A 27,007-nucleotide genomic window follows, 5' to 3' on the forward strand; every position below is an offset into this window, starting at 1 on the left:
CCATTCTGACATTCCCGCTGGGCCGGCCGGCGCTAACCAAGTTAGCGCCGGCCGGCCCAGCGGGAATGGGGGCCGCAACACAGGAGCCGGCTCCGAATGGAGCCGGCGGTGTTGCAGCGGTGCGACGGGTGCAGTTGCACCCGTCGCGCTTTTCACTGTCTGCTAGGCAGACAGTGAAAATCTTCATGGGGCCCTGTTAGGGGGCCCCAGGACACCCCTTACTGCCAGCCTCTTCCTGGTGGTGAAAACCGCCAGAAACAGGCTGGCGGTAAGGGGGTCAGAATCCACAGGGCAGCGCTGCTTGCAGCGCTGCCCTGGCGGATTCGCCCAGCCGGGGCAAAAACGGCGGAAAACCGCCGGCCCCGGTTTTCCGACCGCGGCTTTACCGCCGCAGTCAAAATGGGCTTGGAAGCACCGCCAGCCTGTTGGCGGTGCTTCCGTCATTCGTGGCCCTGGCGGTCTTGGACCGCCAGGGTCAGAATGGCCCCCTTAATTACCAGCTTAAGGGGCGCAAGTTCACACAGTGCCATCTTATGAATTTTCAAGCCCCACCGAGTTGTTTTAAGGCCCTGTTCAGAACAACCCCGTTCAGAACAACTGTGACGTTATTATCCATTTTACCTAATTGCAACCCCAATGGTGCCAAGCAATATTTAATTATTTGTTAAAGTTTCAAAATCAGTGATCCCCAGAACAGCCGTAAGCTCAAATTACTTGGTATCTGGCAAATAATACCAAAAATGCTTTAACAAGGTTTGATAAAACCATTACCCATGTGCTTGAATCTAGATATTTTTGTCTTGCACTTACAGTTTATGTGGAAACTGCCTTTTCCTTCCAATGTAAAAAGAGTGAAAAGTAGAGTGAAAGGAGGAATGTATGGATATTTCCTATTTTAATACATAGAATTGAAATACTATGGGCCAGATTCACAAGGCACTTGCTCCTCCTTACACCACACTAGCGTCATTTTTTTTAATGCTAATGTAGCATTAAGGAGGCCATTCCCCTGCGCCATATTTACAAAGTGGCACAATGCTAGCATTGTGGCACTTTGTAACCCCTTCCACCACATTATACCTGCATCAGGTATAATGCATGCAAGGGGGTCGTTCCCATGCAGTGAGGCCGCAAAAAATGGCGCAGAGAAATCCACAAGATTTCACTGCAACATGTTTTCCATCACTTTTAATGCCTGCTTGGGGCCGACATTAAAGTGAAGGGCTCATAGTAGCCAATGGGCCTCCCTGGTGCCTTGCTGCACTGTGGTGCTAATCCAGCAAAGCACCACAATAGCATCATAAATTATGACAATATTGTGAAATCGAGTGCCATGGTGCACCTTATTGTAAATATGGCGCAACCATGGTGTCACTAGGTGGGGCAGGGGAGGCGTAAGAAAAGTGTCTCATTGAGAGCGATGCGGCACTTTCTCATAGACCAGGCCCTAGGTGTGCATATAACACCTGAAATTGTAGCATTAATTCCCAGGTATTCAGAATCAAATATAAAGCCTCCTTCACAATTGCAAATCTTGCTGCAGCAGTAAAAAGCAAAGTACTGCAGCAATGGTGTAAGCCGTTCTATTAGGTGAAATCTGTTATTTACACCTACATTCTCTTCTCCTGCCTTGCCCCTCCTCTCCTTTTTATCCGTGTACCCGGTCAGATCAGACACTGGCGCCTGGCTCTGATTAATCAGAGAAACAGAAGGCGAGAGGAAACATGAAAAGGACAGAGAGACGAAGAGAGTGGTAGAACCAGAGAGAAGAAGTAGAGTGAGAGGGAAGTAAGGATAAGGTTGAGCTAGAGACATAAGCGAGGTAGGAAGAGATGCAAGGAAAAGAGGGAAAGGTGAACTAGCCAGAAAGATACAGTTACAAAGAATGAGGAATAGGCATGCACAGAGAGACGTAGAGAGATAGGCAAGGTTTTAGAATAAGATAGAGCTGTAGAGAGACCTAAAGATAGGGAAATTGAAATCTAGAGAAAGGAGAGTGGTACAAAGATGGGGACATAGAGAGAGAGAAGGTAAAAACAGGTGAGTTCGATCTAGATGAAGAGGGATGCAGAAGCAGGCAGGTAAGGTAGTGATCAAACTAGAGAAATGCAAGGTAAAATAATGGAGTGAGGAAAACAGAAAAGTAGAATGAGAGGGGTGAAAAGAGAGAAAGGCAACGTGGAGAGAGATCAAAAGAGAAATAAAGAAGTGAGGCAGAGAGAGGTGTAGTTGACACAGCGGTAGAGGGCGATGGTGAGAGAGAAAGGCAGAAAGAGAGAGTCTAAGAGTGTAACAACAAAAAAGGAACAGAGAGCAATCAGAGAGAGACAGAGAGGATGTAATGATATAGAAAAAGTGTTAGAGGATGCAATAGAGAAGTAATGATAAAGGTAGTGAGAGAGTTGAGGTTGAGTGAACAGAGGTACAAAGAAATGGTGTGGTTGGAGAGGTGAGGGAGTGAATTAATGGTGGGGTAAATTGGTAGGTTTGGCAGAAAAAAGAGGTGGGACAAAATTGGAGTAGTGGAAGGGATGTGAAGTAGAAAAGGAATTGAGGTAGAGAAAGAGGATGTGGAGAGTGATAAGTTACTGGAGAGAGAATTAGAGCATGGTGTGGTATAGAGAGACGGGGAGAGAAAGATCGAAAGGTGAGGTAAAAAGAGATGAGATTGAGAGAGGTAAAGTAGTTGAAGGAAAGATAAAGAGATGTGACATGAGAGCTGTGAGCAGCAGGGTGAGGAGTGAGGTAGAGAGAGTGTTGGGGCACTTGGAATAGAAATAGGGTATCAGTGGCGTAACAAAAAGTGAGGCAGCAGCGGCTCCCCCGCTATGGTGGAGGAGTGTAGCCCCCTAGCAGCAGCTGCAAAAATTAAAAAATAAAATAATAAAAAAACATGTTTATTATCGTTTTATTTTTCTTGGGGGCGGGCCATGGGGCATGACAGGCATGAGGGAGGGTGGTGTGCACTGTTGTCAGTTTGCATGTGGGGTGGCCGGCTGTCTGAGAATTGCCAAACCAACATGCAGACTGAGCGTCTCCAACCTGAGCTGCGTTGCCTGGTTAGAGACAGCAGGCACCGGCTCCTCGTCTGTCTGTGAGCACAAATTGAGGGTGCTCAGGCCAATCCTGATGCTGCTCTCATGTTGCCAGCAGCATGAGAGCAGCATTAGGATTGCCCACAGGTCAATCTGTGAGCCTGTGCCTGCAGTGGAGTCAGAAGAGCGGTGATGCAGAAGTGATGCAGCAGTTAATTTTTATGTTTTTTTTTTGTGTATTTGTATATTTGTTGTGTTTTTGTTTTCTGACCACCCCTGCCCTGCCACTTTGCCCGACACCAGCCACAACTGAAGTGAGGGCCCCCTCCTTCAAGATTTGCCGAAGGGGCCCCCATGCTTACAGTAGCAGCTTAGGGAGCCACCTCCAGTATAGAGAAGCCCGCATCCCCGTACCCCGCCCGCAAGGGTTGTGGAGTGTCTCTGTTATGCCACTTGACGGCATAGAGGTGGAGGTAAAAATAGCGAGTAATACAGAAAGCATCACAATTATTTTATCAGGGTGCTTTTTTTATTAGGAGGTAGTGTCCCCGGACCACTTGCTACTTTATCCATGCTTTAAATCAGCTGTGTTTACAGCCCTTTCCAATCCGAGATATCACCTTGGAAACAGTTCTGCAGCCAGCTTGCATGTGTGGACAGACACACCACCAATGGCAATAACACACCAGGTCAAAAAGTAACATGAAAAACGTCCAGCCAAGTTTTAGATGAAATGGACTCTACACAGAGGTGTTGCAGTACGAGAGAGATGTGCGAGCAGGAGCGTCCCCCACCCCTGCCAGCAACAGCATGAGCTGCAAACCATTAGAAATAAAACGATAGTAAACAATGTTTATTATCCTTTTATTTTTAAAGGGTCGGGCCATGGGGATGACAAGCAGTGAGGGGAGTGCAAAGCCCTCCCCTCAGTGCGGATGTATGTGTGGCCGGCCGTCTCCGGCCGGCCGAACACACATGCGCACAAGGGCTCTCTCAAACCCGGCACTGTTTGCCGAGTTGGAGAGAGCAGTCCCAGGATCCCAGTCTGCGTTAGAGCACCCAGCCAGGATGCTCCAGACAATCATAACGTTGCTCTCAGAAGCGTCATGATTGGCGCAGGGCAGGCTGGGAGCCTGTACTTAGAGTGCGGCGGTGGTGCAGTGGTAATGATTTTAAGGTAAGTTTATATATATATATATATATATATATATATATATATATATATATATATATTTTTTTTTTTTTTGCTCTCCCTGCCCTGCCACTTTGCCCAGTCGCCAGCCGCGATCATGCCACAATACGTAGCTAACCCACACATGTATTACACATGCACATTCTCGCTCACACACACATATTCCCTCACATTTACTCAGCTGCGTTCAAGCAGTCACAGCGCTTGGTCAGCGCTTCCTCAGCGAAGTCATACTAGATAACAAAAAATGAATAAAAAAAAAAAAAAGAAAACCTAAAAGCGGTGTGAGAAGCACTACTGCATGTTGGAAGTGCTGGGGCTACATAGACATAGTAAAATAAATATTGTATGAATGGCCAAGATCATGACTATGTGGGGAGCTCAACATTAGACTTCATGCTTTGCATTGCCAAATTCACAAAATGAAATCTCGTACTTGGGGGGCGCGTTTGTGGAAACTAATTCGCTGTCATAAAGATTAAAGAAGGCTGCAATAAACACAGCAACAGGGTTGTTTTTGAATAGCATAGGAAGGAAAATGGAAGCTGCAGACTTTTAGAACTGGAAAATTCCTACTACTGCCAAGGCCCAAAAGGAGTGCATAACCCTCACTGGTGCCACGCTCCTTCAGTTTTGATGAGTGTTTTTGCAGCTACTGTACTCAACTCTGTGGGTGACAAATACAAGTAAATAAGCATGCCATGCTGGAAATCAAACTGGGGAACTACTGGGCAGACTTGTGCATTCATGATACTGTTAGCGGATTGACAATTCGACCATCTTCTGCCAGCAAAGCCCCGAGTCTGAACATCACTCTCAATAGTGTAATATATTCAAGAGTAGCAAACCTGCAATCCTCCGTGGTCCTGCTAGGTTTGCTACAGCTGGCGCTTGAACCAAATAAAGGACACATTGGGAAGGAGTGCAGGGTGTTCGAGTGGGCATGCAGTTCTTGCACTTGACAGTAGCATGGCACCATTGTAGGAATGAATCAGAAAATAGGCCCTGGCACCAACATAAAAGTAGCGCTCATTAGTGATATCGATGATTAAAAAGGTGGATAAAATGTGCAGATCGTGGCAGTTGTGAACTTGTAAAACGAAATGTAAATGACTGTTGACCAGACCAATGATTAAAGAGTGCTGGCCCAAATCTCCCCTGTGTTACTATTATATACACGAATTTTATCGGAAAAAAATAGTTTGGCTAGCTAGTTAATGCAGTCATAAAGTCAGGAGCGAGTAAAAATGCTGCAGATTGCAGTACGGTGCACAGGGCACTTTGGCAAGGATGTTATCTTTCTATACGTAGAATATGAATTTTGAGCAAATCTTCTTAGACAGAGGTGATGCAAAGCCAGCTCAACAAATCTGGTTTCTCAAGGTGAGGTGCATTTTTGTACCATCTTCTCCCTTTTTGCAGGCAATATGAGAGCACCAGGTAAGAACTTTGCCAAGTGGCGAGCCAGAGTTCTGGTTTTCATACTCAGTAATATGGATTTACCAAGATTTCCGCCACTAACATTGGGTGCAAAGCATAGTCAACAACAGGACTAAACTGGGGAGCTCTTACTGATAGTGGTGGCTCCTAACAACTTGGGAGATGTTGATGCTGCAGTCTTGTTTTGGGATCTCAAACGATCCTGAGAATTCTCACTGGCATATAGCTGGTGAGGTTCTGAATACAAACCTGTTGTGCATAGTAGACGTTGGTCTACAACCCATGCCCTTTCAATCCTTTCTTTCTACAGTAGCACCAGAAACGTTGTATGAGATTGTTGCACATTATGTTGTGAGATACCCTAACTGGACTTACATTGGCAAGCTTCACTTTGCAGACAAGTGGCCTAGTAAAGTACTGATGCCATGGACTACAAAGAATAAACTGAATCTTATGTTAGGACTAAGCAAGCCTTGTGGAAGGCCTATTGGCTCTGCACCACGAGCAAAACACATGTTGGCTAAAGAATTCTGTGACTCAAGAATGGCGAAAAACCTTTGGGATCCAAGAATGCCCACAGCTTCATGAAATGTCACTGCTGGTTGTTCTCCTTAAATTAAATGGATTCAATCTCAAACTAAAAACAAGGGAATATGACTATATATACAAGATGATTGGATAACAAATAAAAAAAAAAATCGGACTTTATACTTCACTACCGAGGGTGTTATATTTTCGGTGTGTAACTTGATACTTGTAATGATGTATGCTTGCTAGAGGTACCCTCTGGACATCCAAGGTGACCGAGTTGTCCTTTTGACATGTAGCACCCATTTTCTTTAGCGTGAGCTTTGCAACAGTAGAAGTGTGCAAACCAGTTGTACATTTTGTTGCCCCAATTGGTGTTATAACGAAAACAATGGTCTTTATTTTGGTAGAGTTTAGTTGTAGCCAGAGGGTGACCATTCAGTTACATGTGGCCCACATTCAAAAATATTTGTAATGTTATTGTTTGGGAACCTGTTTCAACAATGTGCCCACAGACTATAAATGTCAGTATTCCAGTACGTCTCCCAGAATTCAGCAGCAGAGCCTGACTTTCATTCTCCTTCTGTGGCAGCAGTGATTTTAAGTAGTGTAGCTATCACGTGGGTGTAATCTCTTCAGACTCTCTGACCTCCTGTGGATGATGACAAAGGGAGTCAATTTAATTGTAAGGGCAAGAACATTTTTCACAATAGGGTTCGATAAAATAATTACCCAGTGGGGGGTAAGTGACAATGGGTCTTAAACACTGTGTCCTTGCCAATTGAAAGAGTTATACCCAGAGCCACTGGAATTATGCGGCAATCGGAGATCAAATTGTGCAACAAGGTTGACTATCATGCTGCAAAAAAAGCAAATTATGCGGATGATGCAGCATTTTTTATGGCACAATTATTTTACTATTTTTCACATTTTAATGCACAAAAACACTATTTGGGCAAACATTTTACTTCATTGGTAAATGTTTAACACCTGAACACAGCACTCATCACCTCAACCGTGAATGCAAATGTTCTGATATCGCACTGCACGGCATCGTATGTTCTACTTTTTAAAAATAACTTTTAATATGTTTGAGCTAGAAATTGCTCGAATTTGTCGAAATCTGCAAATTGTGGGTCATATGTACAGAAAACCCACACTCGTACAATTGCATAATTCCACTGCACTTGGGTGAATATTACACTCATACACGGGGCAGTATGGGAAAAACGAACAGGAAAGCACCATCGTAGAAGGCTGGACATCATAGGAAAAACTAGCAGGCACCTAAATTAATAAATAATTCACAGTAGCACAGCCCAAGACTGTGTGGATCGCCGTTTTTAAAGTTCAGCTTGGGCATGGGTCTTGGCCACTGCAAATATCCAATTCTGCGATCACAACATTTTACCCATTATTGTAGATTTGCCACAATTGCCGCATAATCGATCACTCGCTGCATAATTTGCAGATTTGAGCAAAAAATACGTTTCTACCTCAAAAGAATCAAAAGTTACTAAAAAAACAGCGATTTGTTGCTGCATACTGTAAGGCCATATATGAGGTTGACTGGTCACCTTCCGGTAGCTTATTGCTGTAGAGTGTTAAAGTGGTACTAATGAGTTTTGACGTTTGTTAAGACAGTACTTACAAGTATTAAAAACGTAAAATAATGAAATAATGCAGTCTCAAAATTATTCCGCATAGTTTGCCTTTTCTTGTCGCATAACTTAATCAACTCTGCCACATAACTGGGTCCTCTCCTGCTGTATAATTCCAGTGGCCCTAAGCTGGGCTATCAATCGGTCTGTTTGGCGTGCACATGGATAAGGTTACATAGAGTTGTGTTCTCTTTCCATTCACAGATCGAAGACCTACTAAAGTGACCATAAGCTGTTGCAAGTCTGTTTCTAAAGCCAGGATTCCTCATACCATCACAGACTACAAATGGCAAGGCCGCTCAGGGCCATGTATTGCTGCCCACAAGTAAGTATTCAGTATATCACACTTTAAACGGTAGTTTGTCCAATTGGCTTTACGTTGCAGAAGGTTTTGACCTCATTCCTCAGAGTAGATCGCCAGGACAACCTTTACTTGTAGGGAGTTCCCACATAGCTCATAACAGGTCCTCAACCTGTGCTGTGCACGTTTATTGATGTGTTTAAGCTGCGCTTTTACTTAAAGTTTCAAAATGAAAGCAAAACATGTGCATCATTTTTCATCACTTCTGGTTATATGCAAAAAAAATGTCACATACTTGGGGTGGAAAAACTGCATACAATGCAGGTTTGAATGTAAATTCAGCAAGTGTCCATATCTAGAACTCCTACTTCAAAACACGTGCCTGTTTCTCAAAGCAACGCTCATATAATCTACCAGGCCTAATGTCCTGGGTTCTACTTCAAGATTCAACCTTACTATAAAAAAAGGCACCCAAGTAGGATTTTTTCAGAGTGGCTATGTCTTTAGAATGACAGAACCTCTGTGGGGCACATGAATATGTTCTCCGTGTATGTATACACTGGTTCTCTAAGGAAGAGCTCACCATTTCGAGGTCAGTTCTGATTGATACAGCCATGTCAGTGTCCCCTACCAGAGCCAGGTTCTCACTTTACAATAGCCACAAGGACCTGATGCCATCTGTAACTAGGGCCATGCACCTGAGGTGAGTGTTACCTGATGTGGCAGCACTCACCTTTGTTGCCACCAGACACCCCCTGGCTCCCTGCTACTGGAATGCATGCCTCAGGTCAACAAGGCAGTTCTTGAACTCTAGGGTCCCTCTCGTAGCTGATCTGATTGTGTCTAGAAATCAGGGCTGGCTTTAGTGCTGGTGGCACACAATGCAACAACCTTTTTTGGCACCCACCCTCTCAGGACCCCCACAGAACAGCCTCCTCAGATTCCCTCATTGCAACCCGGTAGAAGTGCCCCTCATCCCACCATTTCCCACTACCACATGCATTTTATGTGTTTTTAAAGCGCTGGTAAAGGCTGGCTTTACTAATCCACTCAGCAATTCACATAAGATACAGATCTGTTGTCTGCAGCAGGCATTTTAACCCTCTGCGCTACTTTACGGTGAGTCAAAATTGCCACGAGACAAAACTTTGCTCTCTCTCTTTCTAGCAGGAACATTAATCACAGGATGTATCTTGACATTTTTATTGCTGCCTGAAACTGAAGGCACAAGGAACTATGCAGTAGGTGCTTTTAAATGGTTGGTTATTGCTTAACACAACACCCCACCTAAGGTCAGTGGTCCGCTCCAGAACAGCACCCAGTGCAGCTGCACCGGTTGCACTGACGTAAAGCCAGACCTGCTAAAAATGGGAAAAATAAAACAAACATTAAAAATGCAGAAAGTTTCGCCTTGCTGAACCCTCTTCCAAAAATCTGGGCCCAAGAAAAAAAACATCTATGCTAGGTATTTGAGAGAAGGTAGGGTGAGAAGGTAGAGTAGCATATTCTTACACTGGAGCACTGGGATTGGTTCCTCTCTTCTGTGAGCATGCTTGAACCTTGTTGTATTCAAAATGTTACATTTGTTCCGTAGGACCTTCATGCAATGACTGCAAATAGTATGACAGGAATTTCTACCATTAAGCCATACTCCAAGTTCTAGCATTATAGCAGGTGTAGACGCCATGGTTTCCCATGTAAAGAAGGCTTGTGCAATAGTTGCCCACAATATGGCATGCATTGCCACCATATTGCCAGAACCATAACTGTTGCATTGATGTCCAGTGTATTGTGAGATTTACCTACATTGTGCCAAAGAGGCGAGTGTGCCACTGTTGACTGGCATCATGCAATGGGTGCGAAAAAAATCCCAAGAATTACAATACTGCCAGGATGGCAATTATTCCTTGGTGGGCAACTGGGTGCCAAGAATGCACAGAAATGTTAAGAAAGATTACCATTCTGTCAGACTAGGCATTAGGTCATAAATAGGAATAATTATACCAGAGATACCCACAACATACAAGGAATTACATCCATTAAATCAGACAAGAATTTTACAAGGGGTGGTCAACTTCCATGAATGCTCCAAGAGGCCAATAATTACTCGCCAGAGCAGCATCTAACGAGGGTGAGGAATGAACATAAAAGTTACACGCTTCTGACATGCGCACATGCCCACAGACCGATATGAATATTAGCACACAGGTGTGCAGACCTACACTCTATGCATGCACATACAAATACGCTGCATCAGCACTATTTTTTTTAAATAGCTTCTGCTCACAGCTGCTGTCCAAAATTCTGTCTGCTTCTGTAACTCCTCTTTCTCACTTGTGCTGGCTTCTTTTCCCGAGTGGCACCCCTGGGAGGAGCAAGAGAGAGACTGGAGTGCTTTGGGGGGTATTTGGGAGGGGACACTTGGAAGTGCCAGATTGGAGGGAGCATGCTGAATGCCTGAGGGTTTTGGAGAAGGGAATACAAAAGCGTGCTTGGATGGAGGAGGGAGAGGAGCAAGAAGAAGACTAATTAGAGAGAAAGAAAGCGAACCATTGGTAAGCTGGTACTTGCCCTGTTCAAAGAGAACGGCACAACTTTCACCTCCACTGGGCAGTTCCGGCAGCTAAAACGGAAACAGACTTCCAGCTGAGCTCTCTCAGCGTTCTATTGCCTCTTTGCATCTGCTCCAACTGGTCCCGCCTTGCGTACAGAAGAAGAGGACATAAGTTATCCAAAAAAAGGAAAAGGAGGAAGGTCTTCTCACTTCTCTCCCCATACATCACATTCAGACAGGTTCCATAACACAAGCGGAAAGGCACTGTCTGGGAAGCGGGAAGAGGAGCTCCTATGTACTTACAAAGTAAAAAAGTATCAGAAATGATGGTAAAAAGTGAACCTGAATGTGACAAAACCTGAAGGGTCTCTTTCATTCTCTTGAGTAGCATGTATTTCCTCATCAGCACCATTTGATTTTTCTCCATTCAACGTCTTAACTACGTGATGTTCAGAAAAACTCAAAACTAAATTTATTTTGTGTCAGTCATATCATTCTTAATATCTTGAATTTACTAGATACCACACCACTATGTGGTGGAGTTTTTTCTCACACCTGGCTCGCCAACGTAAAGTTGGTGAGCAAGAATTTACATCTGCTAAAGCAATTTTCAGGCTAGAATGACGCACGGCACAATTTCGCAATGTGGGTGGCCACATTGAGAAAGCTGCCACCTGAGTAGAAAATCTGCTTGAGCGGCAGGAAGAAGCAGCACTCTATGGCACACTGCATGGTGCCATTCAAGCTGATTGTACAGCACGGGGCAAGAGTACCAACTTAAAGCAAAGAAAAAAAAATGGAAACCCCGAGTACACTGCCTGTAGCAGGTGAATGATTTACAACACATGTAACTGCAATGCTGAAGACACCATAAGACACATTTCAGATAACCATATACCGATATTCTGTATTACTTTATGGAGGCATTTGTGGTGCTGGAGATAAAACTATGATGTAGCACAACAACAACCGTTGGAAGTACAAATTCAGGTTCAGTGACTGATGGCTTCAAACACTGCACTGGCACCTCTGAGCTGTCACTGAACTGCAGTAACTAATTTCATTACAAATATGGACAGCTACTAAGAAAATGTAAAAGACAATTTCCACACTGGGGCACACTCTGACTAGCAGAGAGACATACAGGGCAGACGTTAGACAGCAGACGTGGCAGTCACAAGGAGGCGTAGGCACACGAGTCAAGTACACAGGCGTAAAGACAACAAAAGGAGGGAGCAGTCCAATACCCCAAGAGCCAGGTGCCGAGAGCTCTGGCCATTACCCTTTCTGTTGACTTCAGAGTGACCGCTAGCAATGACCTGAGGTCCTTCACCTTGTTTCCTTCAAAAGAACCTCTAGTAATGACTGTTAAGGATTTGGGGCAGCTGAATTAGAAATCATGTGGGCGGCACTGCGCGCTTAGAGCTAACGTCCTCGTAGGAAATGAATACACATGACTCACTTTAGAATTACTCTCTCTCGAACTGCTGGCGCCTCGCACCAACAGCCCGTTTATTTTCTTACGTCCTCGGCGTCCGGGCTAAACCACCCGTCTCCCAGTTAACAGGGGGATACAACATTTGCCGTGACACAACACACACTGCGTAAATGAACACCCCTGCCCACCGGACATACTTAGGAAATCCCAAACATAACATTCCTCCTCAACTATAAAATAACTTAAACTAACAGTGAAAAATAAACGCACCATATTAGTCCATGATGTTCAGAGTCCATATTCTCGAGTTCCCTGAAAACAATGCCCAGTACCCCAAACCTTTTCGCTCACCATCCCCAACTGCGGTTGAAGGACATCAAATGTTGTTAAAGAATATCAAGTGTCCGATTACTCACATATATAGTCCCTCAGTCTCTCTGGGGGTGAAGTGCGGGATCGCAAATCATACCTGCCCATCCCTCGTCTTCGGACTATCTCAGGTCTGCCATCTTCAGCGGGCACTTCTGTCAGCTGGCCCTCCTCAATCTGTGCGGGGGGCCCCAACGGTGTGATTTTGCTTTCGTCCAGTTCCTCTTGGGTTTGCAAAGGACTCCTCGTCAAACACCCCTCCGCAGAAGGACCTGGTCTCCTGAACTCCTCATCTTCTCTATCCGGGCCCCGGTCATTGTCGCTCCCTTGACGATCCATTTGGTCTCCGTGATATGCTTTGAAACATGAAATGTTCCTCGTCACAACCTCGCTCCCTCTGGTGGCGGTCACTAGTGTTCCTTTTACTCGAGTGACTGTCCACAGACCTGACTCAAATGGTGTTTTGAATTTGCCCCCAGGATGTCGATTCTTCATCAGTACCACATCTCCTATGATCAGATTTCTTGTGCGAGCTCTCCTCTTTCGTGACATCCGCTCATTGTAGACACGTCTTTGTCGTAGCCTTGTCTCCACTTGCTTTTGCCTGGTTCTCGCCTGTTCCTGCGTCTCTATCAGGCTTTCCGATTGGGGAATAGTGTCTCTTACTGCCCGTTGCATGCAAATATGGCTCGGGGATACCCCGGTAGTGCTATGTGGGGTCAGGTGGTATTCCCTCAAGAATTCAAAGATGGCACAGTCCAGATTCTTCTCTCTCACTACCGCAATCCTCAGTACTTTGTTTAGGGTCCTCATAAATCGTTCAACCTCTCCATTGGCTTGAGGCCATCGCAGAGTAATTTTCAAGTGTTTGATTGCATGTGATTCCAAATATGCTGCAAAGTCATGGATGGAAAAAGGGGGACCATTGTCGGTTCTTAGTTCTTGTATAATCCCATGCGTGGCCATTATTTTCTCGAGACAGGGTATTACTCTCTCCGTGACCGTGGATTCTAAAAGCTCCACCTCCGGATACTTGGAGAAATCATCAATCACTACTAGCATGTGTCTCCCATCCGGTAAACTCCCCAAGTCTGCACTTGCTCTCTGCCATGGTGTTGACGGGATGGATTCTGTGATGATGTGGGGTGGTGGATCCGTCGGCCCCACCAACTGACACACGTGACACCTTTGTATGGTCTTCTCCACTCTGGCGTCAAGGTCTGGGAACCACACTTTGCTTCTTAGCCTGGCCTTGGTTTTTACCATGCCCTGGTGGGCTGCATGGGCCAAATCCACCGTCCTTTGCCTCATACTGTCCGGAATGACAAGTCGACTTCCTCGCAACAGACAATTTTCAGACGACACCGCCAACTCGTGCCGGACTCGGAATAAAGCTTGTAGATTGTTGTTAGGCTCCTCAGTCCTCAGAGCCAGGTTGTGCTTCAGCAGGTGCCATCTTCCGTTCCTGACGCAGGACATTGCCAACTGCAATACCTCATCTTCTCTTGTAGCGTCCTGTATTTCCTTCAGGGACATTGGCAGTGGTCGGGATCTCTCTACTATCAGCCTCACGTACTCCTCCGTATTTTCTGTTTCCTCTTCTTCGAGCATGGTGAATGGCCTGGCGTGACGGGACAAATAGTCTGCTGGGTTCTGGGCACCTGGACGGTACACCACGGAGAATTGGTACCCCTGTAGCTGAAGAATCCATTTTTCAATCCTCGGGGGAGGTTGGGAGGCTGTTTTATTGAACAATGGTATCAGTGGCTTGTGATCAGTATATACTACAAAAGGGTGACCATATATATACAGATGATAGTGGCGACAAGCCCAGTTTACTGCTAACGCCTCTTTCTCTATGTGTGAATATCTTTGTTCTGTCGCCGTCAAAGCTCGGCTGGCATACGCCACTGGTGCCCACTCACCATCATTTTCTCTTTGAGACAGCACTGCTCCTAGACCTATTGGGCTGGCATCCACTGATATCTCTGTCTCTCTTGCTGGGTCGAAGAATACTAAAGTTGTCTCTGCTGATAGTGCCTGTTTCGTGTCTTGAAACGACCTTTCGTGCGTCGCATTCCACTCCCACGGAGTGTGAGCCTTTGTTAGCTCCCGTAGTGGGGCAGTGAGGGAGGTCAGATTGGGAATGAATCTCCCGCAATATGTTACCATTCCCAAGAAACTTCGAACGCCTGTGACTGAGGTAGGAGGGGGCGCCGATTTTATGTCCGCCACTTTCTCCGGATCAGGTCGGACCCCTCTTTCAGAAAAATGGTATCCGAAGATTGCAATGTCCCTTCTCAGAAATTCACACTTCTCCCGATGTAAAGTCAGTCCGTTTGTGTGCAGTTGTTGGAACACTGCTCGTAGTCTCTGTAGGTGTGTCTCTACCGTCGGCGCATGTACCAGAATATCATCACTTACATTGATGACTCCCTCCAGGCCAGCCAAAACGCCTCTTATGGTATCCTGGAACACTTCAGCTGCGCTGGCGATTCCGAAGCTCAGGCGTCGGTACCTTCTTAGTCCCACATGAGTGGAGAAAGTGGTGATTGCTCGAGACTCCGGAGCCAGCATGATCTGATGATATCCAGCTCTCAGATCCATTTTTGAGAACCATTTGGATCCGCTGACCTCTGCCACTATGTCATCCACGGTGGGGGTGAGGTGACGTTCTCTCCGGATGGCCACGTTTGGGAGGCGCATATCTACACATATGCGAACTTCCCCTGGTTGCTTAGGTTTCCTGGTGACTACTATGGGTGATACCCATGGGGCTGGTCCTTCTACCTTCTCGATGATATCTGCTTCTTCCAGTTTCCGTAGTTCTGCCTCCACCTGTGGACGGAGATGAAACGCTATGCGTCTGTGCTTTAACGCGACTGGTTCTATGGACTTATCAATGTGTAGTTTTATTTGACGATCCTTTAGGCATCCAATGCCTCGGAACAGATCGGCGTATTCTTCCTGCAAAGTCTCTAGCTCCCCCACGTGTATGCTGAAAGCAAAAGTCACCAGTCTCAGTTCTTCTGCAGTGCGGCAGCTGAGCAGCATCCCTGTTCCTGTCTTGGTGACGTATACCTTGGTTTGTACAGTTACATCATCATGATTGATATCCGTCACAAACACTCCTGCCATTGGGAGGGGTCTTGTTGATCCGAAAGCGAATACTTGTACTGTTGTGCGCCGTAGAGGGGGATGATGCGGCATTTGGTCAAGAGCGGATTGGGCCAGTATGTTAATTGAAGCCCCCGTATCAATTAGGGCTGTCACGGGGTGTCCTGCCACTTTGACTTTACATTTTGGAATTTTCTTTCGGCTTTGGCAGCCTGGTTCAGTTGCATGGATTATGTACACCGTTCCTTCTGGCTCATCATCGTCATCCATGTTGGGGATTAGATCTGGAGGTTGTACTGCCTTTGCTCCTTGACTTGTTTTTTGTCTGTCACCTTTTGCTCTTGTGTTTGAACGGCAGACTTTTGCGAAATGATTTAGTTTTTGGCAGTTTGTGCACTGTTTTCCCAATGCCGGGCATTTGCCTTGATGTGGAAATGTTCCTCCACACATGTAACATGATCGGTGTGCCCCGGCCGGTCTTGTCTTATCCTTTCTTTTTGTCTCGCTGCTTGAGGCGATGACATTTATCGGTTCTGTCTTGATGGTCTGTGCGAGCGCCGATTCCATGTGTGCTGCTCTTACCCTGGACAACTCCTTTGACCTGCCCATCGTCAGCATTTCAGCCATTGTCATGCCTGGGAGTTGAAGGATATGTTCTCTTAGTTTGGTCGAGTGGCATCCCTGGATAAATTGCGCTCTTATTTCATCATCCGGGTCAGGTAATGTGCAGGTGCTTGCTAGTTCCTTTAGTCTTGCATAGTATGTGTCTACCGACTCATCTGATTGCTGTCTGGCTTGTCGCAGGAGGAAACGTTCGTAGTCAGGATTTGCCATGGGTTCAAAATATGCTGTGATTGCCCTTTTAAGAGTTCGGTACGTGAATGGGGGTCCTTCTTCGGCCACTGTTTTGCTGATTCTGTGCAGCATCACTCCCCCCATGTGAAGAAGCATCGGTCTTTGTCTATCCGGGTCTAGTGCGACAGCTGCAAAATAGTTCTCTAAGCGTTCCACCCAGGATTTCCATTTAGCGGCTTGTGCTGATGGGGGCCCTTCCATGACAAAAGGCTCTATGACCGGAAAAGTGGCCATTTTTTTTTTCTTCTTTCTTTACTTGACCTCTGTCTGAGCTGTGTCTGTTTTAGCAATGCTGCCCTGTCTTTTGGTTATATCCTTCTTGTAATATTGATTGAGTTATTTATTTATTTCTATCTTATTTTTTTGTGCCCCCTTTTTCCTCTCTGGATATTGCTATGTCTGTGAGTTGGGCCCGATTACTCTTGCACCAGGACACGTGCTCCTCTCTTCCTCACCTCTTCACGTTGCGTGGTTGCCGGCCAGTCTCCCAGGGCCAGTGGGGGCAGGGCGAGGTGTTTCTTCGGGACACGCGTCGCCCTCGTCTTCTCCAACACGAGACTTCATATGCACGCTCCGGCGTTTCAATCACGGCGTGCGTCTCCGATGTGCCGGGGCCGCGAGCGCTGTTTTTTTTATTTTTTTTATGTGGGTTTTCTGTCCCTCGTCGTCGCCAATTTGTTAAGGATTTGGGGCGGCTGAATTAGAAATCATGTGGGCGGCACTGCGCGCTTAGAGCTAACGTCCTCGTAGGAAATGAATACACATGACTCACTTTAGAATTACTCTCTCTCGAACTGCTGGCGCCTCGCACCTACAGCCCGTTTATTTTCTTACGTCCTCGGCGTCCGGGCTAAACCACCCGTCCCCCAGTTAACAGGGGGATACAACATTTGCCGTGACACAACACACACTGCGTAAATGAACACCCCTGCCCACCGGACATACTTAGGAAATCCCAAACATAACAATGACCAGCAGTACTGCACCATTGTGAAGCTGGCAGCAATGGGTAGGAGGATCAGATGAAGAAAGATCTCATTTGGAGAAGGATGGGGAGAAGTGTGGTGTTATTTCGAGAAACACTACTGGCCTCATTTTCTGTTTAGAGGGAACTTAAGATACTCCAATTTTGTCTGTAAACTCTAAATACAATGAAATCCACCACCCTAACTTATTATACAGTACTATGCCAATGCCGGGGAAAATTCAGCAAGTGGATTCTGCTCCTTAGTGAGAGTTCGCTCCAGAAGCTACAGGATTTTCAGTTCAATATAGACTCTAAATGAGGCCCTCTGCAATTTGCATATGAATATTAGCAAATGTGTTGTTTTTGTTTTTATGTTTGTAAATTGAAAGTGGCAGTATTAATGGGTGATGGTCCAATTCTGGGCATGTACTGAGTATTAGTGAGTGAAAGTTAAAATCTCAGCATGTACTGATGATTACTGAGTGATGGTGAGAATATGAGCCTGCACTAGTTTAATAAGTAATGGTACAAATATGCCCACACAGCTAAGTCACCTCTGTAATGATGCAAATGTGAACTAACAGGTAGACAGCGCAGACCTTCAAGATTAATGAGTAGAGTTGAATATCTGACCTGGTAGTGCAAATATAAACACTTTCTACATATTGCTAACAGGTCAAAACTAAAAATGCAGTTAGAACTAATGACTGATTTTGCAAGTCTGAACATGCATTAAGGATTACTGAGTGATAATGCATAGCTGAACATGCATAACGGTTGTAATTCTTGCATATGGTGAGCTTTCATGGCACAATGGTTCCTACTCCTGAGTAATGCTTTCACTACCATCATATCAGTAAATCCTGACTTACCAGAGGCAAGTGTGGTAGAATTGTGCTCACCATTGTTGTACAACTTGCAATGGCATAAAGCTGTTAATTCTTTCTATCTGTTGTAGGCGTACATGGCATGATGTTGGCCAGCCCAGTTGCAATGCACACACTGGCATATTTTTGTAATTGTTTGTGTTTTATATCGGTTACTACTGTGATAGGAAACCGCTATAATTTGTGTAACCTCCCCTAATCCACTCATGCACTCATTCATGGATCCGTTTTTGTATTGAACAATTCATCAGTATTCACCCATCCTTTCAACCGTTGATTGTATATCACGTTATCCACGCACGTATTCACCCACCCACAGGCAGAAATCCACCAGTCTCTGTCACGTAAAAAACAGGCAGACTTTATGGCATTGACAGCACTTGTACATTTGCATGTATGCGTATATCTATGTGGTACTTGAGTAATGTAAATGGAAGCAGCCTGCTGCAGAATGTCAAAAAGCAAAGATACAGTCAGTACGTGACTGACGCGTGCCTGGGTTTTAGGAGTGGAAGTGCACTCTTACTTTGTCATAGTGTAGTGTCCTTTAAAGAAGGGTGTCTAGCTATTTCCTAAATTGGAGCAGGATGTTGGCGGTCCTGATAATAACGAGGGTGCCATTCCAGATTGTGAGAGCACAGGCAGATGTCGCCTGTGACCTTGTTTTATAGGTCAAGCGCTTTGACCTGTAAGAATTGTGGGCTTTTAATCACGCCCACCACACGCCCATCACTTTCACTCGTACGTGGGCTCACCTTTCAAAAATCCTTTGTTATCATTATTAAATGCTTTACGTTTGTCCCTTCTTGGGGCAGTTTTGTTACCGCCTTACAGACTGACCCTATTAAATGGATAATAAACATTTTTCGAGCATTCGCGTTAAGAATTTTTCAATTCTATTAAGGACACGGAGGCGAGGATTATGCTTCTCTTTCCATGCTTTATTTTAACAGCAGCCAATGAAAACCTTGGAAAACAAAAACTACTTATCCCAACACTAAATAAGACACGTGATAACCATAGAGGAGGAAGCCTATAAAGTGTTGCTTCACACCCAGCCACTCCTCTTTCTTTGTCCAATATTCGCAACAGAAAAAGTCATAGTCTTAAACATGAATCTTGCAACGCAATCCTGAAAAAAAAGGAAGAACTGAAGTCCAACTTGACTGGAAACTTGAACGGTACCGGACGGACTGAACATTACTTCTCGTCATTCCCTAGGAAAAAAAGAAAATTCAGGCCATAAAAACTGAACATCATAAAATGATACTTATATTTACTACCAAATAGGGTGGGTTAGCACTGAAATACAGTAAATTCGTAAATGAACTACATATTAATATTGTGTACCACCAGAAAACATATACAACAGTGCAGTGGGATAATCCTCGCCTCCGTGTCCTTAATAGAATTGAAAAATTCTTAACGCGAATGCTAGAATTTTTTTTATTCTATTTCAGGACCGGAGGCTCAGATTATGCTTGTTCAAAGCTGAATCACAACCACCGATGCAATATCTACAATAGGTTTACAATAGAAAGTTTTAAAAGTCGAAGGAGAAGATCAGTATGCTGCCCTTAGAATGTCTTCCAAACGAGAACCCAAAGCAAAAGACTTTGAAGCCATAGCCCCTCTGGAAGAGTGAGCACCAAATCTAGATACATCAATGCCTGCTTCATTCAGTAACCATCGCATCCATCTAGCGAGGGTGGCTGATGAAACAGGATGATAAGGCTTAACCAATGAAATGAGCAATTGACCCCCCATATCAGAACGAAACTCTTCTGTACTCACCTCGTAAGCTCTAAGGCACTGCACAACACAAAGTTTGGGGTTGTCCACAAAACAGGGATAAGAAACGGACTTCAGATTGCATTTGGTTCTATGTGAAATAGAAAAAGTAACCCCCTCAGGGGAAAATACTCTCCCAGCCAAATCCAGAGCTCTAACATCAGAAACTCTCTTACATGAAATTAAACATAACAACATCGTGAGTTTAGCTGAAAGTTGTTTCCTAGACAAAAATCTATTGGAAGGCCAAGATTCCAGAAAACGAAGAACAATGTTCACATCCCAAAGGGAAGAATAGCGAGGGCGAGGAGGATTAGCCAATCTGATACCTCTCATTAATTTACAAACAATGGGAGACTCCCCAATGGGTTTCCCCTCCTCTGGTAAATACCCTGCAGAAATAGCAGATCGATAATTATCAATAGAACGATAAGCTAGACCTGATGCCGCTAAAGAAGACAGAAAATTTAGGACCAGACAGCAATCTGCTGAAGAAGGATCCGCACCCTTAGAACTACACCAAGAACTCCAGCGCTTCCAAGCCGAAGCGTATCTCTTGTGAGTACTGGAGGACCAGGAACCTGCAATGAACTCAGAAGACTCTTGTGAAAGTCCTGGGATGCACCATCTTTCCCTGAAAGACGCCAAGCCACCAGAGATAGCTGACCCGACAGGATCAATGAATGTAAAACACCTAGAGGGTCCTGGAGAAGATTCTCCCGGAAAGGAAGCAGGATCGGATGATTGCAACTCAACTCCATTGCCGACGGAAACCATGCCTGAGATCTCCAAAGAGGTGTCACCAGAACCAGCTCCGCTTGCTGACGCCTGATCTGAGCCAATACCCAGGGTATCATAAAGAAAGGGGGAAAAGCGTAACTCTGTTCGTGAGACCAGTCCTGAAGAAAGGCATCCGTATTTGTTGCTTGCGGATCTGGCCTCCAACTGAAAAAACGTTTGATCTGACAATTGAGGCGAGATGCAAACAGGTCTATAGAGAAGGGACCCCACCGAACCAAAAGTGCCCAGAAAACTCTGGGGTGTAACCTCCAATCGCTGTAGTCTCTCAGGTGACGTGAATTCCAGTCTGCCACCAAGTTGCTGGCCCCTGGAAGGTACTCCATGACCACCGAGATCCTTTGCTGAAGGCAACAGTGCCAAAACTCCTTAGCTATCTCTGCCATATTGCGGGAACGAGTTCCCCCCAGTTTGTTGACATATCTCACCGCTGAAACATTGTCCATGCGAAGGAGAACACAACAGTTCGCCCTGAGAGGAGAGAGACTCTTGATCGCGAATGAGCCGGCTAGGAGTTCCAAACAATTGATGTGAAGGTTCAGCTCCGTGTTGGACCATCTGCCTCCCGTGGACACTGATCCGCAATGGGCTCCCCAACCCCAACGACTGGCGTCGGACTCTATCACTACATCCGGGTAAGAACTGAAAATAGCTCTGCCGTTCCAGGCTTCCATATGTTTCAACCACCAATTCATCTCTGCACGAGATTCCTCTTAAAGGAGAATCTGATCCGCATAACTGAGACCTCTCTGAAGATGGGAGATCTTTAAACATTGAAGGGCTCGGTAGTGTAGAGGACCTGGAAAAATTGCTTGAATCGAAGAAGAGAGCAGGCCCACCATGCGGGCAATCGTCCTCAATGATACAGTCTGTTTGGATAATAGAGACCTCAACTCTCTCTTGATCGAATGAATCTTCCCGGGAGGAAGAACCAATTGAGATTGTACCGAATCTATCCGGAAACCCAGAAAGTCCATCTGTTGAGAGGGAATCAGAATGGACTTCTGGGCATTGATTATAAAACCCAGACTCTGAAGCAGAGATACTGTGCATTCCAGATGAGAAATCAGCAGGTCTTGATTCTGGGCCATGATCAGGATATCGTCTAGATAAATTATTAGACGTACCCCTTGGGAAGGAAGGAATTCCACCACCGGATGCATTACCTTCGTGAAACACCAGGGGGCAGAAGACAGACCAAAGGGGAGAACCTTGTACTCGTAATACTCGGTCTCCCATTGGAACGGAAGAAATCTCCGATGTGGAGGAAAAATAGGAATGGTCAGGTAAGCGTCCTTTAAATCTAAACAGACCATCCGGTCTCCTTCTTGGAGAACGTCTCTCAATAAATGAATGCCCTCCATTTTGAAATGACGATACAGTAAAAAACCGTTGAAGTCTTTTAAGTTTAAAATCAGGCGAGACCCGCCCCCTTTCTTGTCTACTAGAAAGACTGGGCAGACAAACCCTGAAGGGTGACGTGGTACTTTGACGACCGCCCCCTTTTTTACCAGGGCCGATATTTCTGCAGAAATGAGGCCGCGTTCTTGAAGGGAAAAAAATGTTGGCCGTGGAAGACACAGTTGATACGGGGACTCGTAAAACTCTAGTTTGAACCCCTGTACAGTCTATAAGACCCAGGCGTCTGAAGAAATCAGACGCCATGCTTGCAGAAAACTCTGAGTTCTGCCCCCCAACATTACATCTGAACATACAATCAACCTCACCTGTGGCTCCCGACTCCTGGGCGAAAGATTGATGGCCTTTGGATCTCCCCCTGCGGAATCTGCCTCGACCAGATCGTGGTCTCGATGGATAGAAGGTAGCAGAGGAGGAGTCGTACTCCTGAAAAACACCTCTTCCTTGATGGTAGTAGCCACGTTAGGAAACTTGTTGGTTGAAACGGCCGAAGGCACGCCCTCTGTAGCGTCCGGCCCCTCTAAAAAGTGGACGTAGCACCCTTCTGATAGAGCCTTGTGCCTTGTCCAAACTGGCGTAAGTAGAAACAAATTTTGAAAGTTCCTTCATGAAAGGGGAACCAAACAGTAAACCTTGGGCCACGGGGTCTGATTCAGATGTAGCGAGGTCTGCTAATTTAGGGTCTAGCTTCATCAACACTGATCTGCGGCGTTCAGAAGAAATGGCGCAGTTGGCATTGCCCAGGAAACAAAGCGCTCTTTGAGCCCAACCAACTAGAATGTCAGGGTTGATGGGCTCACCAGACTCCTTGGCGTGAAAGGCCAGCTCCAAAATCTTTGTTAATGGACCGGAGATGTCCAACAGCTTATCCTGACATCCACGCCAGGCGCGATCTATACCCTTCTTAGGGTCCTTTGCCGATTTTTTGACAAACGTGACGAGAGTAGGATCTAATTTGGCGGTCTCAGTCACCTTGGAAGGAAAATCCGGTCTGGGGCATACAGACCTCAGCCTAGAGCGAACTTCCTTATCAAAACTGTGTCTAATATGGGATTCCACATAATCTGCCACTTCAGGAGGTGGTAACCAAAGCGAAGACCTAGGATGTACAATGTCCTCCGGTTCGAAGGTCAGGACCTTAGGGGTAGGTGCTTCTTGATGATGAACCTTCTTCTTGCGCTTGCGTGGGGGATCATCTACCTGCTCTGAGGATTGATCAGAAGAAGAAGAAGCTGGGTCACTTACAGCTTTCTTATGTGATCCCGAATTATAATCATGCTCCCTTGCCATATTTCTGAGAAGGGATTCAAAGTCCGCAGAATGCGGATTAGTGCTCTACTTAGAAGCTTGGGTATTCGCCAGAAGGGGAGTTTCCCCAATGGGTTGGCTGCCCGACGGGGCTACCCAGCCTTGTTGTTCTACAAAACCCAATAGATGGTGTTTAATGGGCTGAATAGCTTGAGCTAAAGCCTGATTAACTGTATGACGCACTCCTGCATCCAGAGCATATACCAAGTCTTGATCAAAGGAACCAGCCGGTTCATCCAGATAGTACAAATCTTCGGCTTGGTCATCATAGCCAGCCATACTGTGAAACAGCAGATGAACTCCAAAGGAATAATATCAATAATAGTAACAGGGCAGGAAAACATTTTTTTTCTGATTAGGACATGGAGGGAGCTGCCCTGTGATAAAAAAAACACTCTTAGTGCAGGCCCAGCCTGAATAATTAATGTATTGCAACCCCAGTGTACATGCACTGGGGCGTAGGTGAAGAGCTAACCCGGTGTAAATCTTTTACATATGAGCCAATACACGCTCCAGTTGAAAGCGTGTAGTTCAGGGAACCTTTCTATTCTTCAAAGATAAAACTCTCCTGAGAACAAGCGTGTAATTATGGCTGTTGCTGCCCAAAAGCAAAAAAAGACGCTCCGACACGAGCGTTTTAATTAGGCCCCCCAGGGCAGAGTAAACGGAGCTCGGCCCGGTCCAGGAAGACACTCAGGGCACGACCGCAAATCAAAGTAAGCCCCCTGGGGCTGAATAAACACTGTTGGCTCCGCTTGGGAAGCGGAGATAATCCTGCCTTCAGTGCAAGTGAAACCACTCTCTGGAGCCGGCACAGAGACGCACTCGAAGCTGCTGCGCGGACTCTGGAGACCGAGGCTCACAGACAGCTCGTAAAAGTTAATAAAAACCGGCAATAAAAAGAGGACTGCGCGAAGACGCGCAAGTCCTCGCTCCCCTGCTCCGACTCCACAACTTGAAATCAAGCCGAGCGGCCGCTTAAAGGGAGGGAAACACCACTCCCAAACACAATTACATTAACATATAAAATAACACAAATAATCACTTAACTGGCTGCGAAGCAGCAAAGAAAGAGGAGTGGCTGGGTGTGAAGCAACACTTTATAGGCTTCCTCCTCCATGGTTATCACATGTCTTATCTAGTGTTGGCATATGTAGTTTTTGTTTTCCATGGTTTTCATTGGCTGCTGTTAAAATAAAGCATGGAAAGAGAAGCATAATCTGAGCCTCGGGTCCTGACATAGAATTGCATGATTGCCAATATGTTTGACTGCGAGCAAACTTCTTTTTCTTTTTTTGTCTCACCTTCGCACTCATAGTCATGGCGGCCGTGGCGCTTTGAATCAGCTCACTTATGTCAACTGTTTTACTTTTCATTTTCAATTTAAGTGGCAAGAAAAGTCAAGTTAGGCATTTACACCCCTAGTAGCTCTACATCGAGCAAATACGAGACCCATTGTATTGCAAATGCTTGTTACTTGTTCCTCTTCTTCATCTTCAGTCGGATGCTTTTGTGACTGCGGCTGGGCCAAGAGTCACCGGAAAGCAACTGGTTTGATTTTTATTATTGTTGCCAATGACACATGCCGAATTACCAAGCTAAAATTAGAGACACCTGTTTACTTAAATGTTGCTGCATAATCTTTTTCTGAAATACTGAATCTGTAAAATGTGTTTTCTTGCAGATTTATCACAGAAAGAAATGGAGTCTTCTGCACACACCCAAAAGCACCATGGGCCAAAAAGATCATTCAAAATCTCAGGTAAGTGATGCAGAAAGAGCAGAGTCAGAAGGCAAAATATGAGAACAAATAGTAAGATAGAAGGTGCCAAGCGAGGTGGTGATAAATAAGGAGGAGATGAAGAGACAGAAGAGATGAAGAGAGAGAAAGTCACGATTCAGAAAAGGATGAATCTAGAGAGGTCTTAGTCGCATGGGTATGATGTGCTTTTAGATCGGATGTGGAATGGAGTGGAATTTGCTTTAACTGAAAATCGCTTTTCTCATTCAAGAGTTGCTTTAACATTTAAAAAAGCACCATGTTTTATAAAATGGGGATGCAAAAGTTTAAAAACATTATAAAAGACAAAGAAACATGAAAAAATGAACGAAAACAAACAGAAATAAAAAAACTCACTCGGTAATTTCTCCTTTAGGGCTACGGGAACTGTATATTTCCCACTGATTGTTTGTATTTATATGGTTTATTTTTCAGCCATTAGCAATGTACGGAGGAATATTAATGTAAAAATTTAGTAGTGGAATGTTCATTGTTTTTGCAGTAGATGCTTCTTTTTTAATACACTTTAAAAAAATATTCTTTGGACGTTCACCATTTTAGGACATAAATGGTGTCTCACTCAAGCTTCTGCATCTGCCACAGATAGATAAACCTGTGAGAAAAACTATGAGTGATAGACCTACCATTATTAAAGAAAATGTTGTTCCTTGAAGACCAATAATATTCCCAGCTCCCAGTTTTCTGTGCTCAAAATCCATTGATGAGTGAATTCACTTTAAAATGGCCTGCAGAGAGTGGTAGACTAGAAGGTTAGACAGATTGAACCAGATGTATTATTAGCTCGAGTGTCTATAATTAAGTGTCTTTTTTTTCTGCGCTGTACTATCTGAAAATAAAGCACTGACTCAAAAAAGTGGCACATTGCGAAAGGACATGGGGGGACATGTATTGCTCACTGGGTTTGCTTTTTGCTCTTTACTAGGGAATGGGGGTGCTGTCATCAAACTTACATCACTGAAATCATAGGGATTATGAAAAATCCAAACATTGCACGAAAAAATAATTGTAGCTGATGAGCCACATGTTTTTAGCATGAGAGTGGTAAGGGTGTGGTACATAAGCAGTGGTGCATTTTAGACCACACCAGCACAAATATATTACTAAAGCATGGTGTGGCAGTGCACTGTCACTTTCAGACAGCACATTGTCCATTGAAATGACCACAAAATGTGCATGGACATGCAGTTTGTGCATTCTGCAGCACAACAGAAAGAGGAAAACACCTGTTTTGATTGTTTTTGTGCAGGAAGGAGTCCCTTCCTGCACAAAAGCAACCATACACACAGCGCAGGCACCCTTGCACCATGGTGCAAGGTTGCCTGCATTGGTGCATGGCAGCAATTTGTGCGCCAGCGCAGGGTGAAAGACAGAAATGTGCCGTATCTTGTAGATACTACAGAACATTTCTGCCCTTTCCCGAATGTGCAGGGCGGCCACCTTGCTCCGCTGCCCTGCGCCAAATGCCTTGTAAATGAGGCCCTCAATTCTTAGCAACAGCAAGGCCAGGTGCAAACCATTGATGCATATTCCTGGTGTTGCATGGAGG

Source organism: Pleurodeles waltl, chromosome 11 (genome assembly GCF_031143425.1).
Source record: "Pleurodeles waltl isolate 20211129_DDA chromosome 11, aPleWal1.hap1.20221129, whole genome shotgun sequence".
Taxonomy (NCBI): domain Eukaryota; kingdom Metazoa; phylum Chordata; class Amphibia; order Caudata; family Salamandridae; genus Pleurodeles; species Pleurodeles waltl.